Genomic DNA, 17766 nt, shown 5'->3' on the forward strand with positions numbered 1-17766 from the left:
GTGAAGCCTTGGGAATAGGTGTAGGGAATATTGAAAAAGCAAAAATTAAATTATCTGGTAGCATTACTTTTCCTGTAGTCAATGACAGGATTTCCCAGGTGGTTCAGTGGTTAAAAAAAAAAAAAAAAAAAAAAACCGTCTGCCAATGCAGGAGAACCTGAGATTGAACTCAGGTTCAATCCCTGAATCAGGAAGATCCCCTAGAGGAGGAAATGGAGTACTCTTATCAGGAAAATCCCATGGACAGAGGAGACTGGCAGGCTATAGTCCATGGCATTGCAGAGAGTCAGATATGACTAAGTGACTGAGTACACACACACACAGCCAATGAGAACAACATCTAAACAGTAAAAAGCTTTACCTTCTGTAAATATTCCCAGTTTCTAAATGTCCTTCCCAAACCTCAAGAATACCTTACTAATACTCTACCTAACATTTTCCCTTCCTTTTAATCTTTGTCTCCTTTGAGGAAACCTCCCCACAAAACACAGTGGTTGGTTCACTGTAACAGCTCATCTCCCAGGCCCGAGGGAACTGTTCTAGGGTCAGCAAGAGAAAGGCCAAGGCGGCTTTGGTGGTCATGTCCTACAGAACAGTAGAGATGTAAATGTTGTTTTGAGCATTTGCTCACTTGACATCTCTTACCAGTACGGCCTAGGATAGGCCTTGTTCCTCTAGTTTTCAACCAGATAACTGTTACATTTATCACCATACTCAACATAGCACACGTACCCATCCCCCAGGTAAGGATGACTATTCCTCAGAGACAACACTGTCTAGACCCATGAGCAAGATACGAATGTCTTCAATTACCTGATGATCTGTATGGCTGCCAGCCTTATTACAGAACTTCTATTTTATTTTATTCTGCAGGGCAGTGTATATAATTTTAATCTCACTCCTAATTTCCAATTTTGCCCTCTCAAGTTTGAGGAGGATAAAAACAAGGCTAAAAGCATAAGCTCCTTAATTGCTACTTTCTTGATTCACAAGTTTTTATCCAATGTTCTAAAATAATCACTTTAATCACTTTCAAAGGCTTGATTTAAAATCATGAACAAGGCATCTTTCTTTGTCCCATTCACTCTGTAGTCATGAGCTTGAGGGGTCATGGTGTAAGTACAAGTTCTGTTTTGATGGTATTTATTAACTATTCATCTAAGCATTGGAAAATACCCTGATGCTGGGAAAGATTGAGGGTAAGAGGAGAAAGCAGAAACAGAGGATGAGATGTTTGGATGGCATCATCGACTCAATGGACATGAGTTTGAGCAAAACTCCAGGAGAGAGTGAAGGACGGGGAAGCCTGGCGTGCTGCAGTCCACAGAATCACAAAGAGTCAGACACAACTGAGCAACTGAAGAAGAAACAAAACATTTTGTCCAGATAAAATATTGTTTCTTAGGATGGAGAACACAATGCACTTAATCCCCTTAAGATGGGTACACTGCCTCTGTATTCACTGCATGCATGCTAAGTCACTTCAGTTGTATTTGACCTTTGTGACCTCATGGACTGTCACCAGGATCCTCTGTCCATGGGGTTCTCCAGGCAAGAATACTGGAGTGGGTTGTCATGCCCTGCTCCAGGAGATCTTCCCAACCCAGGGATCAAACCCACATCTCTTATATCTCCGGCATTGTCAGGTGGGTTCTTTACCACTAGCACCACCTGGAAAGACCCCTGCATTCATTAGACCATCCCATTTTATATGAAAATCCACATTTTTCAGTATTCTCATCTGAGGCACTACTTGCTTATCTTGTGTCTTCTTCCCTCTATGTGCCTGAAAAGTTTGCCATCGTCTCCTCCCTCCTCAACCTCCAACTTTGCAAACAGGGGTCATTAATTTAAATACAGTGATTGCCAGAATTAGCCTTACATTACTACTCATCGCTATAGATAAGTAAAAATATATTGGCCCATGGCAAGGAAAGCAAAAGAGAATTCACTTTGTCCAATCAATTTTAAATTAAAGAAAAACCCATAATTGAGGCTAAAATGTTAATTATTTGTGTGGGTAAGTATGGTAAGAAATAAAGAAACACAATCAGTTAATACCTACTAGAAATTGCTATCATAATTTCAATGATAATGAAGGTAAGCTATTTAATTTACAGGTATATTGTATGCTTAGGAAAATTTCTTTCTTAGTAAACAAAGGACAGAAACATAAACTTGAAAGCTATATAAATGAGGAAATATCAATAAATAAGAATATTGTCAATCACTGTATTAATAAAAGCTCCGAGACATCTTTTTTTTTTTTTTTCATTTGTTTTTATTAGTTGGAGGCTAATTACTTTACAATATTGTAGTGGTTTTTGCCATACATTGACATGAATCAGCCATGGATTTACACGTGTTCCCCATCCCGATCCCCCCTCCCACCTGTCCTCATCCCATCCCTCTGAGTCATCCCAGTGCACCAGCCCCGAGCACTTGTCTCATGCATCCAACCTGGACTGGTGATCTGTTTCACACTTGATAATATACATGTTTCAATGCTGTTCTCTCAAAACATCCCATGCTCGCCTTCTCCCACAGAGTCCAAAAGTCTGTTCTGTACATCTGTGTCTCTTTTTCTGTCTTGCATATAGGATTATCGTTACCATCTTTCTAAATTCCATGTATATGGATTAATATACTGTATTGGTCTTTATCTTTCTGGCTTATTTCATTCTGTATAATGGGCTCCAGTTTCATCCATCTCATTAGAACTGATTCAAATGAATTCTTTTTAATGGCTGAGTAATATTCCATGTGTGTATGCACCACAGCTTTCTTATCCGTTCGTCTGCTGATGGGCATCTAGGTTGCTGCGATGAACATTGGCGTACACCAAGATGTCTTTCTTAAATGAGCCTTTATTTCCCAAGTTCAGAAATGACAAACTATTAACTGTGTTTTTTAGTTAAACAATATCTTATAATTCATTGGAAGGAAAAATTGAAAACTATAATCAATTTCATGTAAATTCTAACTGCTTAAACCTAAATTCACCAAACACAATGGAAGATGATCAAAAAATAATCAAGATAAAAACTTAATCTCCAAATTTGAATCACTGTAACTAAATCTTCATGGAAAATATTTGTCAAAAATATTGTTAAGTCAGTTTCCAGTTTAGCAAAAATATTATCAAGTGAATTTCCAACTTCTAAACACTAATTATTAAAAAGTGACTTATCCATGTAAACATACAGATACTCATGCCTAATTTTTTGGCTCTTGAATATCTTCTATTTTAAAATTGTGATTGCAATACTATATATTAATATACATTTCTAATGCAGTAATAAAGTCCTGAAATCCTAACTAGAAGGATAAAAAGAAGGCATAATGTATAATATAATCATTTTATTTCAAAGCAAAATTCAACTCCTATCTTTTTAAAGCAAGGAAGTGAAACATACACATATTATCTGATATAGTTAGCTTCTCATTTGCAATTAGTTATGCTTTGAACTCCACCATGTTGCCAGATCCATTACATGGAGAAATTGCTGAATGATTCGCCAAGTGAATAACCAGGAAAATATTGAAGGGACCTGAGGCAAATTGAATGCTAAAGCAAAATTGGAACTTGAAAGTTATTTATCAGTTTGATTCCCAAAACATATATAAGTAAAAGGAAAGCAATTGATTGGGAGAAAGGAGCTGGAAAGAAAAAAAGTGACTGACTTTATTTCTAAACAATAAATTCTACAATGGAAGAGAGCTATTGGACATCAATAAATCTGAATCACTGCACTTACACTGGTATAGAAATATAGGCCAACATTAAAAAAAAAAAAAAAAAATAGGCTAGTCCTGGAAAGACATAGTTGGGTATCATTGTCCTGAGAGGATGTGTGTTATGTATTCTAATCTCAATTGCTTCAATTTGAAGATGAACTGTTGTATTGAGGCATCAGACAGAGTTCCATTATTTTAAACCAACTGTGAAAAGTCCTGATTAATTTTCCTAAAATCACTGAAGTATCAAAGGCTATGGCATTTTCAAGTCTTTGGGAATTTACTGAGTAAATTGTATCTACATTTTCTAAGCTACAACTACTTGGATGATCTACTTTGAGGCTTAGAAAAGTTCCAACGCCCCGCTCAGGGACAGCGCGGCAGCTGCTGCTATAGCTGTTCATTGTGTCAATGCACTAGTAAATAAGTGGAGAGGTGTGGTCACAGCCTAAGTCTAGTTTTAAAGAGATACAATAATAAAGATTTGTTTCCTAATACTATTACTGATGATGTCCAAAGTTTTGCTGGCATTTTGACACTAAATTTCATCAGGAAGTTGAAAGGGATTAATTAAACCAGATAGTAAAATACAGCTGAAGTGAAGTGAAAGTTGCTCAGTCATGTTGCTCAAACTTTTTGTGACCCCATGGGCTGTACAGTCCATGGAATTCTCCAGGCCAGAATACTGGAGTGGGTAAACCAGGGGATCTTCCCAACCCAGGAATTGAACTGGGATCTCCTGCTTTGCAGGCAGATTCTTTACCAACTGAGCTATCAGGGAAGCCGCATTTTAAAGCTGCTGCTAAGGCACTTCAGTCATGTCCGACTCTGTGCGACCCCATAGACAGCGGCCCACCAGGCTCCCCTGTCCCTGGGATTCTCCAGGCAAGAGTACTGGAGTGGGGTGCCATTTCCTTCTCCAGCGCATGAAAGTAAAAAGTGAAAGTGAAGTTTCTCAGTCGTGTCCGACTCTTAGCGACCTCATGGACTGCAGCCTACCAGGCTCCTCTGGCCATGGGATTTTCCAGGCAAGAGTACTGGAGTGGGGTGCCATTGCCTTCTCCACATTTTAAAGCTAGATCAATTTAAAGATGACATAATCCCTTGAATAGCAAGGGGATCAAACCAGTCAATCTTAAGGGAAATCAACTCTGAATACTCACTGGAAGGACTGTTGCTGAAGCTGAAGCTCCATTATTTTGGTCACCTGATGCGAACAGCTGACTCACTGAAAAGTCCCTGATGCTGGGAAAGATTGAGGGCAGAAGGAGAAGAGGGCATCAGAGGATGAGATGGCTGGATGGCATCACTGATGCAATGGACATTAACTTGGGCAAACTTCAGGAGATGGTGAGGGACAGGGAGGCCTGGCATGCTGCAGTCCCTGCGGCCACAAAGAATCGGACATGAAAGGGTGACTGAACAACAGCAACAACTCTCACACAGTTCAGAAGTTGTAGTTTAATTATACTAGTATGAAATATCATAGCTCATGACTATTAGATGTGATCATATAAAAAGGTCATATATAAGATCATATATTCGATCAATACATAATATGAAGCCATCAAAAATCAAAAGGGAGTCTTCTGTGTCCAGAAAGATGGAGCTGACATTGTTTTACTTATTCCCTCAATAAGAAAACCTAAATCTTGGACATTATGTATAGGACAAATGTAATAAGATCCTGAAAGTTTGAGAAAAGAAGCCCAGCCAGGGCCCTTGTGACCCAAGGAACAACACTGTGATGAGTCCCTTGAGGGTCATTTCTGCTTCACGTATCCCATACTTAGAGATAAACAAGGCATGCTTCCCCTCTAAGATCAAGAACAAATCAAGAAAGAATGTCTTCTTTGCTATTCTTATTAAATATAATGCTATAACCAGAGAACAGTAAAGCAGGTGAAAGAAACAAAAGGTACACAGCTTGGAAAGGAAGAAATAAAACTGTCCCTATTTGCAGACAAGATTATTTATGTGGTCCAGTGGCTAAGACTGCATGCTCCCAATGCAGGGGACCCTGGTTTGATCCCTGGTAAGGAAACTAAATCCTGCATGCTGCAGTTAAAACCTGGTGCAGCCAAATAAGTAAATAAAAATGATTATGTGTGTAGAATACCTCAAGGAATCTACAGAAACCTCTTAGAAATAATAAAGTAAATTCAGTAAGCTCACAAGATACAAGATAAACTTTAAAAAAATAAAATTAAAAAACAGTTTTATGTCTACATTCTAGAGTGAAGGAGGGTATATCACTACAGACCTACAGCTGGAAAAAGGAAGAAATCAGGAGAAACTCAAGTTAGAAAAAGAATTAGGTAAGTTACTCTTCCAGTGTGATGATTGCAAAGCAAAATCATGTTAAATGAAGTATGTGAGAATAAAGAAACCAAGAACAGTGAATGTGTCCTCATATCCCAGTGTAGATACATTTCTAAAGTTGTATCAGCTTTTTGTAGCTTCTCTCCAGTGCTCATATCTCCTCCATTGTCTCTGCCCACAGTAAGGAACAAATGCAGTAGTGGAGAGATGTAATATTTAAAGGACAAGTGGACTTTTCCAATAGAATTTCAGGGAGTTGCCAATGATGGTAACCTGAGAGCTAATAGCAGTGTGTCTCAGGAATGTTCATACTTCTTATCATTGAGAGGAACCTGGAGGGAGTCACAGTCTAGCAGTTGCAGGGCCCATGAAAAAAAGAATGGCAGTGTTTATAATTTGCATTTTGACTGTAAGTACAAGCCAATTCCTAATGAAATTCCTTTTCTTTTTTTAAATTGGAGAATAATTGCTTTACAATGTCATGTTGGTTTCTGCCATACAACAACATGAATCAGCCATAAGTGGAATTCTTTTCACAGGTTGAATTACGAAAGATGGGGTAAAATATCATCTGCTCTGGCCAGGATTCAAGTGAGGCTGAGTAGTGTAAGTGCAGGATTGGTTGCTTTCTTTATTTAAAATTTTGATATTTTGTTCAATTTGGATCTTTTTTACATAATTTTAATCTTTTAAATATATTAATTAAAATTATTTATTTTGAGTACTGTTTTTTGTTGCCTCCTTAAATTTAGCATCTAAGGCAGGTGCCTCACTCACCTCACCTTAGTGCAGACCCTGTCATCAGGGTGTGGGGAGCAGCCAAGACACAAATAGATTTTAGGATAGAGAAAATGGTAAAGTGTCAAAAGAAAGAAAATGAGAGAAAGAAATGAAAGAAAGCCAACAAGGTTAATTGAATACGAGAAGGAATTATAATGGAAGCATACTTGCCAGGTATGGAATTTCTATGCTCAAAGGCAGATTTTAATATAAATCCCCATTTGTTCAGCCTCTGGAAGACAACAGTGAGAACCACCATTTAATGAGGGTTTATCATCATAATTGTGCTTCCCTCATAGCTCAGTTGGTAAAGAATCCACCTGCAATGCAGGAGACCCTGGTTTGATTCCTGGGTCAGAAGATCCCCTGGAGAAGGGATAGGCTACCCACTCCAGTATTCTTGGGCTTCCCTTGTGGCTCAGCTGGTAAAGAATCAGCCTGCAATGCGGGAGACCTGGGTTTGATCCCTGGGTTGGGAAGATGCCCTGGAGAAGGAAATGGCAACCCACTCCAGTATTCTTGCCTGGAGAATCCCATGGACAAAGGAACCTGGTGGGCTACAGTCCATGGGGTTGCAAAGAGTCTGACATGACTGAGTGACTTTCACTCACTCACTATCATCATAATTAAGCCTCTTTTACTCTATTAAATATGCATCAATAAATCCCAGTTGTATATATTAGGAAATTTAGGTTCAGTTAAGTACAGTTTCCAACGTCATGGAGTTTGTAATTGGAGAGGTGTGGTCACAGCGTATGTCTATTTGAATGCAAAACTGCACAGAGCTAGTCTCTGCCCCATACTGACCTACTCACAGAGACAAGAGGGGATAAGAGCCAACAGGAGTTGCAGAGTGCAGGCTGAATCATAAAAATTCAGTGTTTACCTTCTGAAAATGTCTTTACTTCTCTCTGAATAGTGTGCATCTAGTACATGCTCCCAAACTGGGAAGAACAAACCCTTGTCTGAACTTCAATCAGTCACAGGCCATGTGTATTCAAAGCCAAGCCAGCAACCATCCAGTTACCCAAACACATGGGGTCGGGGGGAGGATGCAGAACACAGGGAGAAATAAAAATTGCAAAGTACCAAGGCTTGCTCTAATCCCACCCCAACCAGAGGAGACTTTAAATGATCAGTATAGCATTATCCAGAGAGAATGTTCCCCAGCCCATCAAAGGACTCTGAGGCTTGAGGACTTGACTCTGCTGGTTAGAGCTAACTAACCAACTAACCAACCTGTTAACTCTGCTGGCATAGCAAGAGGAATGCAGGACTGGAAAGTGGGACTATGAGATGATTACAGGATGCTTTTTCTCTTTGTATATTTATGTCTTTACATAACAATACAGCACACTGAACGTTAAATAAGCTCCTCTGAGGCTGACCAAATGAGATCAATAATTCATCATAGTCCCCAAAGATATTTTGGGGGATCCTCAGTCTATATAATATAAAGTGAGTGCTTCTGTAGAAATGTGATTAATTCTGAATAAAGCTGTCAGAGAGCATGTCCCTATAGTGTCAAAGGGAATTATTCAAAACATCTGCTAGAAATACCAGGATAACAGCAGCAGTTAGTGCCAAAGCCTTCTGGTTTTATAGGAAAGAAGTTTAACATACATCAGTATTTAGGTAAATATTGATATAAAAAGGCTTAGCTATCCCACAGTGTAAAGAATGGAGAATACAGCTTTTGTATTGTTTTAATTCAAATTTTTTATTTATGGAACAATCCAACTGAAAGGTTAACCACTCATAGTAGTGAATTATGGATTTAGTAGATGTTCACATCATAATTATATCAATTTTAAAGTTTCTTAAAAGCAAGTATACTTTGAAATTAAAAGCTAGATGGGGTTTGATATATTTTCTAAAAGATTTATACATATCAATTCCTGATAATACAGTTCTCTTTTTAAAAAGATTGAACTTTAAAAAAGATTTTCCTCTTAAACTTACTCCAGGAGGAAGGAATTAGAAAAGGAAAAAAAAGAGAGAGAGAGAGAGAAAGAAGAAGAAGAAGCAAGCAGCACCATGGGGTAGCACTTTTTTCAGTTTTACCATCTTACCCCATGCTTCCACATAAGAAATACAGAATGGCTGGCATGTCAATAAAATTGAATGCAGACGTTTTAAGGCGGTGTTCTACAAAACACAAATTTTAATAAATATTCAGCATAACCCCATAATTTTCAACTCCTGGTTACAATCCCTGCCAGGGAAACAGGACTGTAAGGAAAACACTGCCATAGCCATAGTCCATAGAAATGACTAGCAGGGTATCCTTAGTAGAAAAGTCACACCTGAGAAGCCAGAAGTATGTAATCCCAAGGGCCACCATCACACTGTAGTCACTACAGTCATCAACCCTTGCAGTTGGGCAGCATGTATGCCACACAGCTATATCCTGTGACCCTGGTCACACTGGTATCAGAACACTAAAACATATGTAACAAGCACAGTTTCTTAAGACCAAATTAGTACTATTTTAGAATTGGCTTGAGCAAGATAATCCAAGCCTAGCAGGCAAAACAAAAGGTAGACACACTAATTTTAAATCAACTGTGGGAACATTAAGCTTCTTTCAGAACTATCCATAGGGCTTCACTTAAAATTTCACTGACAGCCAGCTTTGATGGCTAAGGTCTGTCCAGTTTGACTTCTACTGACCTTTTCTCTCTGTTCCAGCTTCCACTTGTGCCACATTCAACAAATCACCTGATATCATGTTCATCCCAATCTAACAACTGCCTCGTAGCCTGAGAACTCAGCTAATTCCAGACACTCTGCTGAGAAGTCTGAGACAGAACAGTAACGTGAAGCAGAAGAAGGGCACACAAATTAACATTTAATGCAGTGCTTTAGAGGTAGCCAAGATGGTGGAATATGAAGACCCAGAACTCACCTCCTCTCACAAACAAACCAAATTTACAACTATTTACAGGGCAACTGCCTATGAGAATGATCCAAGACTAGCAGAAAAGATTTTCTACAATTAAGACTTGCCAATCAGAGTATCCCAAAGAGACAGGAGGAACTAAGACTCTACTTGGAGATTAAACACTGGCAACAACCATTTTGGGAGTTTATTATACCACTGTAGCACCACTGCTGGTAGAAACCATTTTGAAATTCTCTCTCTAGCATATTAGTGCTGGGCCTTACACTCACCAGGAGGCAAGCACCATTCCTGAGTACCCCACCCCCAAGTGCTAAAGAGACAGCCCATGAGGACCCAATCCTGCTTCCCAGAAGGCCAGCACCAGCCCTGCACTACCCTGAAACAAACAACCAATCATGCAAGAAACCTACCCTGCACTCTAGCAGACCCACAGCCTCACAGCAAACTAGGCAGAGGCCAGCCCCACCCACAGTAGTCAGCCCTACTACTAAAGAAGGGTGCACATAGTCCACATAGGGAGCATCCCTAGAACACACAGCTCTGGTGACAAAGGGGAGCATGGTTTTGGAGGTCCTCTATGATACCTTTTATATAAGGCTACTTCTCCAATATTAGCAAACACAATCATCCTACCTAACACAGAGAAAGCAACAGAGAGAATTGGGGAAAATGAAGAGACTGGAATATGTTCCAAATGAAGCAATAAGACCAAACCTGAGAAAATAACTAAAAAACAAGTGGATATATGCAATCTACAAGAGTACAAGATAATGATCACAAATATGCTTATCAAACATTTGAGAAGGATTTTGAGATATTGAAGATATGTTTGAGACCAAAGATTAAGATGAACACAGTGAGAATTTTAACAAATATGCAAAAATATAAATAAGAACCAAACAGAGCAAAAGAATGCAATCACTGAAATAAAAATATACTAGAAGAAATCAACAGTAGATTAAATGATATGAAGGAATGAGTCAGAGAACTAGAAGACACAGTCATGGAAATCATCAAGTGAGACAGAAAAGAAGAAAAAAAAAATTAATGAGGATAATTTAAGAGACCTTTGAGACAGCATCAAGCATATTGACATTTCCATTCTATGGATCTTAGAAGGTGAAGAAAGAAAGAGACAGAGAACTTATTTGAAGAAATAATAGCTGAAAAATTATCCAACCTGAGGGAGAAAACAAACATCCATGTACAGAAAGCACTGAGGGACACAAAGAAGATGAATCCAAAAAGTCCACATCAAAACAATATAATTAAAAAGAAAAAAATTAAAGATAAAGTGAAAAATCTTAAAATCAACAAGAGAAAAGTCAGCTAGTTATATATAAGAACTCCTATAAGGCCACCAACTGACTTTTTAGCAGAAACTCTAAAGGCCAGAAAGGAGTAGCATGATATATTCAAAGTAATGAAAGGAAAAAGACTTACAACCAAAAATACTCTACACAGCAAGGCTATGATACATATTTGAAGGAGAAAAAAGAGTTCTACATATAAGCTAAAGTTAAAAACATTCAGCATCACTAAACTGGTCTTAAATAAAATGGTAAAGGAAGTTCTCTAAATGTTCCAGCCAAAAGGCAAAGAGTGGCTGAATAGACAGAAAAACAATACTCATATGCGAGCTGCCTACAAAGAACTCATTCCAGAAACAAGCACATGCACACAGACTGAAAGTGAAAGGATGAAGAAAGGTATTCCGTGCAAATGAAAGTCAAAAGAAAGCTGAAGTAGCAATATTTATTTCAGACAAAACAGGCTTCAAAATGAAGACTGTTATAAGAGACAAAGACATTACTTAATAATAAAGGGATCATTTGAAAAGGAAGATATAACAATTGTAAATATATATGCACCCAAAGTTGTTGTTTCTCAGTCACTAAGTCATGTCCAACACTTGGTGACCCCATAGATTGTGGCACACCAGGCTCCTCTGTCCTCCACTATCTCCTGGAGTTTGCTTAAATTTATATTCATTGAGTTGGTGATGCTATCTAACCATTTCATCCTCTGCCGCCCCCCTTCTCCTATTGTCTTCAGTCTTTCCCAGCACCAGTCTTTTCCCCTGAGCTCACATTAGGGGGCCAAAATATTGGAATTTCAGCTTCAGCAACACTCCTTCCAGTGAATATTTATGGTTGATCTCCTTTAGGATTGACTGGTTTGATCTCCACGCACTCCAAGGGACTCTCAAGAGTCTTCTTCAGCTCACAAAAGCATCAATTAAAATCTGTCACTGCTTCCACTTTCTCCCTTTCTATTTGTCATAAAGTGATGGCACCAGATGCCATGATCTTAGTTTTTTGAATGTTGAGTTTCAGGCCAGCTTTTTCACTGTCCTCTTTCACTTTCATCAAGAGGCTCTTTAGTTCTTCTTCTCTTTATGCCATAATGGTGGTGTCATCTGTATATCTGAGGTTATTGATAATTCTACCAGCAATCTTGATTCCAGCTTGTGCTTCACCCAGCCCAACATTTCACATGATGTACTCTGCATATAATCTGGAATCAAGATTGCCGGGAGAAATATCAATAACCTCAGATATGCAGATGGCACCACTCTTATGGCAGAAAGTGAAGAGGAACTAAAAAGCCTTTTGATGAAAGTGAAAGAAGAGAGTGAAAAAGTTGGCTTAAACCTCAATGTTCAGAAAACTAAGATTATGGCATCTGGTCCCATCACCTCATGGGAAATAGATGGGGAGACAGTGGAAACAGTGTCAGACTTTATTTTGGGGGGCTCCAAAATCACTGCAGATGGTGACTGCAGCCATGAAATTAAAAGATGCTTACTCCTTGGAAGGAAAGTTATGACCAACCTAGACAGCATATTAAAAAGCAGAGACATTACTTTGCCAAGAAAGGTCTGTCTAGTCAAGGCTATGGTTTTTCCAGTAGTCATGTATGGATGTGAGAGTTGGACTGTGAAGAAAGCTGAGTGCTGAAAAATTGATGCTTTTGAACTGTGGTGTTGGAGAAGACTCTTGAGAGTCCCTTGGACTGCAAGGAGATCCAACCAATCCATCCTGAAGGAGATCAGTCCTGGGTGTTCATTGGAAGGACTGATGCTGAAACTGAAACTTCAATACTTTGGCCACCTCATGCGAAAAGTTGACTCATTGGAAAAGACCCTGATGCTGGGAGGGGCTGGGGGCAGGAGGAGAAGGGGATGACAGAGGACGAGATGGCTGGATGGCATCACCGACTCAATGGGCATGAGTTTGAGTAAACTCCGGGAGTTTGTGATGGACAGGGAGGCCTGGCGTGCTGTGATTCATGGGGCTGCAAAGAGTTGGACACGACTGAGCGAATGAACTGAACTGAACTGAACTAAACTGAATTCTGCATATAACTTAAATAAACAGGATGACAGTACACAGCCTTGATGTATTCCTTTCCCAATTTGGAACCAGTCCATGGTTCCATCTCTGGTTGTAACTGTTGCTTCTTGACCTGCATACAGATTTCTCACGAGGCAGGTCAGGTGGCCTGGCATTCCCATCTCTTTAAGAATTTTCCATAGTTTGTTGTGATCCACACAGTCAAAGGCTTTCAAGTGGTAAATGAAGCAGAAACAGATGTTTTCCTGGAATTCTCTTGCTTTTTCAATGATCCAATGGAAGTTGGCAACTTGCTCTCTGGTTTCTCTGCCTTTTCTAAATCAAGCTTGAACATCTGGAAGTTCTTAGTTAATGTACTGTTGAAGCCTGGCTTGTAGAATTTTGAGCATTACTATGCTAGCATGTGAGATGAGTGCAATTGTGCAGTAGTTTGAACATTCTTTGGCATTGCCTTTCCTAGGGATTTGAATGAAAACTGACCTTTTCAAGTCCTATGGCCACTGCTGAGTTTTCCAAATTTGCTGGCATATTGAGTGCAACACTGTCACAGCATCATCTTTCAGGGTTTGAAGAAGTTCAGCTGGAATTCCATCACCTCCACTAGCATTGTTTGTAGTGATGCTTCCTAAGGCCCACTTGACTTTGTGCTCCAGGATGTCTGGCTCTAGGTGAGTGTTCACACCATCGTGGTTATCTGGGTCATTAAGATCTTTTTTGTATGGCTCTTCTGTGTATTCTAGCCACCTCTTCTTAGTATCTTCTGCTTCTGTTAGGTCCATACCACTTCTGTCCTTTAGTGTGACCATCTTTGCATACACTTGTATCAATAAAATAAAATACCTTGGAATAAACCTAACTAAGGAAGTAAAGAATCTGTACTCAGAAAACCATATTACACTTAATGGAAGAACTGAAGACACATGTGGCTTTGGTGGTATATTGGTGAGCATAGCTGCATTCCAAAGAAATTGAAGCTGTCACAGACAAGAAGACACATCTGCACATAGCTTTGAGGAGTTAACATTGTTAAAATAATTTTACTACCCAAGATAATCTACAGATTCAGTACAATCCTTAAAGTGCAAATGGTGTTTTCCCAGGACTAAAACTAATAATTCTAAAATTTGAATGGAAACATAAAAGATTAGGAATAGCCAAAACAATCAAGAAAGAAGAACAAAGCAAAAGATAACATTCCTCTCGCTTTCAAACTATACTAAAAAGCTACAGTTATCAAAACAGTACAGTTCTGGCACAAAATGGACATATCAATCAATGGAACTGAATAGAAAGCCCCCCCCCCATAAAAATCTATATATATGTGCATTCTAAGTTGCTTCAGTCATTTTACTCTGTGACCCCACGAATTGTAGCCTGACAGGCTCCTCTGTCCACAGGATTCTCCAGGCAAGAATACTGGAGTGGATTGCCATTCCCTTTTCCAAGGGAGCTTCCTGAACCAAGGATTGAATCCAAGTCTCCTACCTCTCCTGCATTGGCAGGCAGGTTTTTTACCACTGGTATCACCTGGGAAGCCCCAATATTCAGCACATATTAAGAGTATACCCCAATATTAAGAGTATACTGTGCATGCATGTTAAGTCACTTCAGTTGTGTTCTGACTCTTTGTGACCCTATGGACTGTAGCCCGCCAGTCTCCAATATCCATGGAATTCTCCAGGCAACAATATTGGAGCAGATTGCCAAGCCCTCTTCCAGAGGATCTTCCCAACCCAGGGATCGAATCCGTGTCTCTTATGTCTTCTGCACTGACAAGTGGGTTCTTTACTACTAGTGCCACCTCATATTGTCAATTAATCTACAACAAAGAAAGCAAGACTATACAATGGGGAAAAGACACCCTCTTCAATGAATATGTTGGGAAACTGGACAGTTACATATGCAAAAGACTCAAACAGGACTACTTTCTCACACCATATAAAGATAAACCAAAAATGGATTAAGGACTTAAATGTAAGGCCTAAACCTACAAAACTCCTAGAAGCAGCACGCTCTCTGACATAAACCTTAGCAATATTTTTTGAGATCTATTTCTTCAAGCAAGGGAAACAAAAGTGAAAGTAAACAAACTGGATTGCAGAAAACTAAAAATATTTTGCATAGCAAAAGAAACTATAAACAGAATGAAAAGTCAACCTAATGAATTAGAGAAGATATTTTCAAACAGTTTAATCTAATAAGGGATTAATAACCAAAATTTATAAAGAAAACAAGTCAAAGTTTAAAAAATAAAGGCAATAAAAATGGGAAGAAGACTTGAATAAATATTTTTCCTAAAAAGACACACAGATGGCCAGCAGACACAGATGTTCAATATCTCTAATCATCAGGAAAAAGTAAATCAAAACAAAATGAGGTACCACCTGATATAAGTCAGAGTAGCTATCATCCAAAGGACAACGAATGAATGTTGGCAAGAATGTGGAGGAAAAGGAACCCACTCGCACTCTTGGATGGCTTGTAAATTGGTACAGCCACTATGCAAAATGGTGTGAACTTTCCTCAAAAACTTAAAATAGAACTACCATATGACACAGCAATTTTACTTCTGGGTATTTACCTATAGAAAACAAAAACACTGATTGAACAGATATGTGTACCCTTATGAACATTGCAGCATTATTTGCAATAGGCAAGATATGAAAGCAACCCAAGTGTCATCTATTGATAGATGAATAGATAAAGAAGGTTTATGGGGAGTGGGATGTATGTGTGTGTATACAATAGATTATTATTGTTAGAAAAATAAAACAAATCTGGCCATTTGCATCAACATGGTTGCATCTAGAAGGATGAATGAATGCTAATGAAAGAAATCAGATGAAGACAAATATTACATGGTCTCATTTACATGTGAAATCTAAAAAACAAAATGAAAACAGATTCATAAAAACAGTAAAAATTAGTGGTTGCCAGAGGACAGAAGGGTTGGGGGGAATGTTGATGAAAGGATTAAGAGATTAAAAACCTTTAGTTATAAGTAAACTAGCTGCAGGGATGTAATATTCAGCAAAAATGGGTCAATAATACTGCAGTAGCATTTTATGAGAACAGAACTAGACTTATTGTGGTGTTCATGTCAAAATATGTATAAATTTGAAATCACTATATAGCATACCTGAAAGCAAAATAATTATTGCACATCAACTGTATTTCAATTTTAAAAATGTAATGTTTAGAGATGGTTGAGATTAAAAAGTAAATATGGCCCTTCACTTTTGTTAACAGGTGCAAATTTTTAATTATGTTTTTAATTAATTTATTTTTAGATGAAACAAAGATGAATATTTTTAATAATAAAAGGTACAATTCACAAAGAAGATAGACATCATAAACCATTAGACACCTAACAACAAATAAACAAAAATACATAAAGCAAAAATTAGAAGAAATATAATGAAGAAAAATATATATTTATAGTGAGAAATATTAACATTTCTCAGAATATTTTAGTAAGTGAAAAAAAAATAAAAATAGAAGCATCTTGAATGATTTATTAATAATGTAAATATAATAGATTCATATTTACATTAATTTACATTAATCTTATATCCTACACAGACATATTTAAAAGTTTGTATCTCATAGGTTGTTATTAGATTTCCATAGACATTTAGAGAAACTGGCAAAATGAGAAATATTACTAAATTTCAAAAAGTAGAATTCATTCTTTTGTGATTCAGTTATACATATACACATATTATTTTTAAAATTATTTTCCATTATAGGTTATTATAAGACATTGACTATAGTTCCCTGTGCTATACAGTAAACCTTTCTTGCTTGTTATATATCTATTTTTTTAATTAGAAACCTAGTGTTCTATTCATACTAAGTCAAACAAGTAGAATCAAAAATGTCATAAACTTTTTGTTAGACAAAAATTCATAAGCTTTCTAAAATATAGATATTATATATATATTATTTACATATACGTATGTAAGCCTTTCTATACACTTGATAAAGGCTTGAGAAAGAACATCAGAAAATGGAGAAACTGGAAAACATAAACTAAGTGAAATGGAGTACTGAATATAAAATAGAAAAAATAAAACAAGCTAGATAAAAGTAAAACATCCTCAAACAGCATCTTTTCATGCATTTGTTAGCCATAAGTATGTCTTCTTTGGAGAAATCTCTGTTTAGTTCTTTGGACCATTTTTAAAATATGGAATGCTTCATGAATTTGCATGTCAACCTTGCACAGAGGCCATGCTAATCTTCTCTGTATCATTCCAATTTTAGCATATGTGCTGCTGAAGTCAGAATGACTGCTATCAAAAAGTCTACAAACATTAAACACTGGAGAAGGTGTGGAGAAAAGGGAACCCTCTTATATTATTGGTGGGAATGCAAACTAGTACAGCCACTATGGAGAACAGTGTTGAGATTCCTTTAAAAACTGGAAATAGAACTGCCATATGACCCAGCAATCCCACTGCTGGGCATACACACCGAGAAAATCAGAATGGGAAGAGACACGGGTACCCCAATGTTCATCACAGCACTGTTTACAATAGTCAGGACATGGAAGTAACCTAGATGTCCATCGGCAGACAAATGGATAAGAAAGCTGTGGTACATATACACAATGGAATATTACTTAGCCATTAAAAAGACTGCATGTGAATCAGTTATAATGAG

General features: G+C 37.9%; 1 non-coding gene across 1 annotated transcript; it reads right to left on the reverse strand.

The window, feature by feature from the left end:
• Nucleotides 1-17284: 17284 nt before the first annotated feature.
• LOC122447671 lies at nucleotides 17285-17390 on the reverse strand. Its single transcript, XR_006271331.1, has one exon. It is a non-coding gene; the product is annotated as a U6 spliceosomal RNA (small nuclear RNA).
• Between the last annotated feature and the right edge of the window lie 376 nt (nucleotides 17391-17766).

This window comes from Cervus canadensis, chromosome 9, assembly GCF_019320065.1.
Source record: "Cervus canadensis isolate Bull #8, Minnesota chromosome 9, ASM1932006v1, whole genome shotgun sequence".
Lineage (NCBI taxonomy): Eukaryota > Metazoa > Chordata > Mammalia > Artiodactyla > Cervidae > Cervus > Cervus canadensis.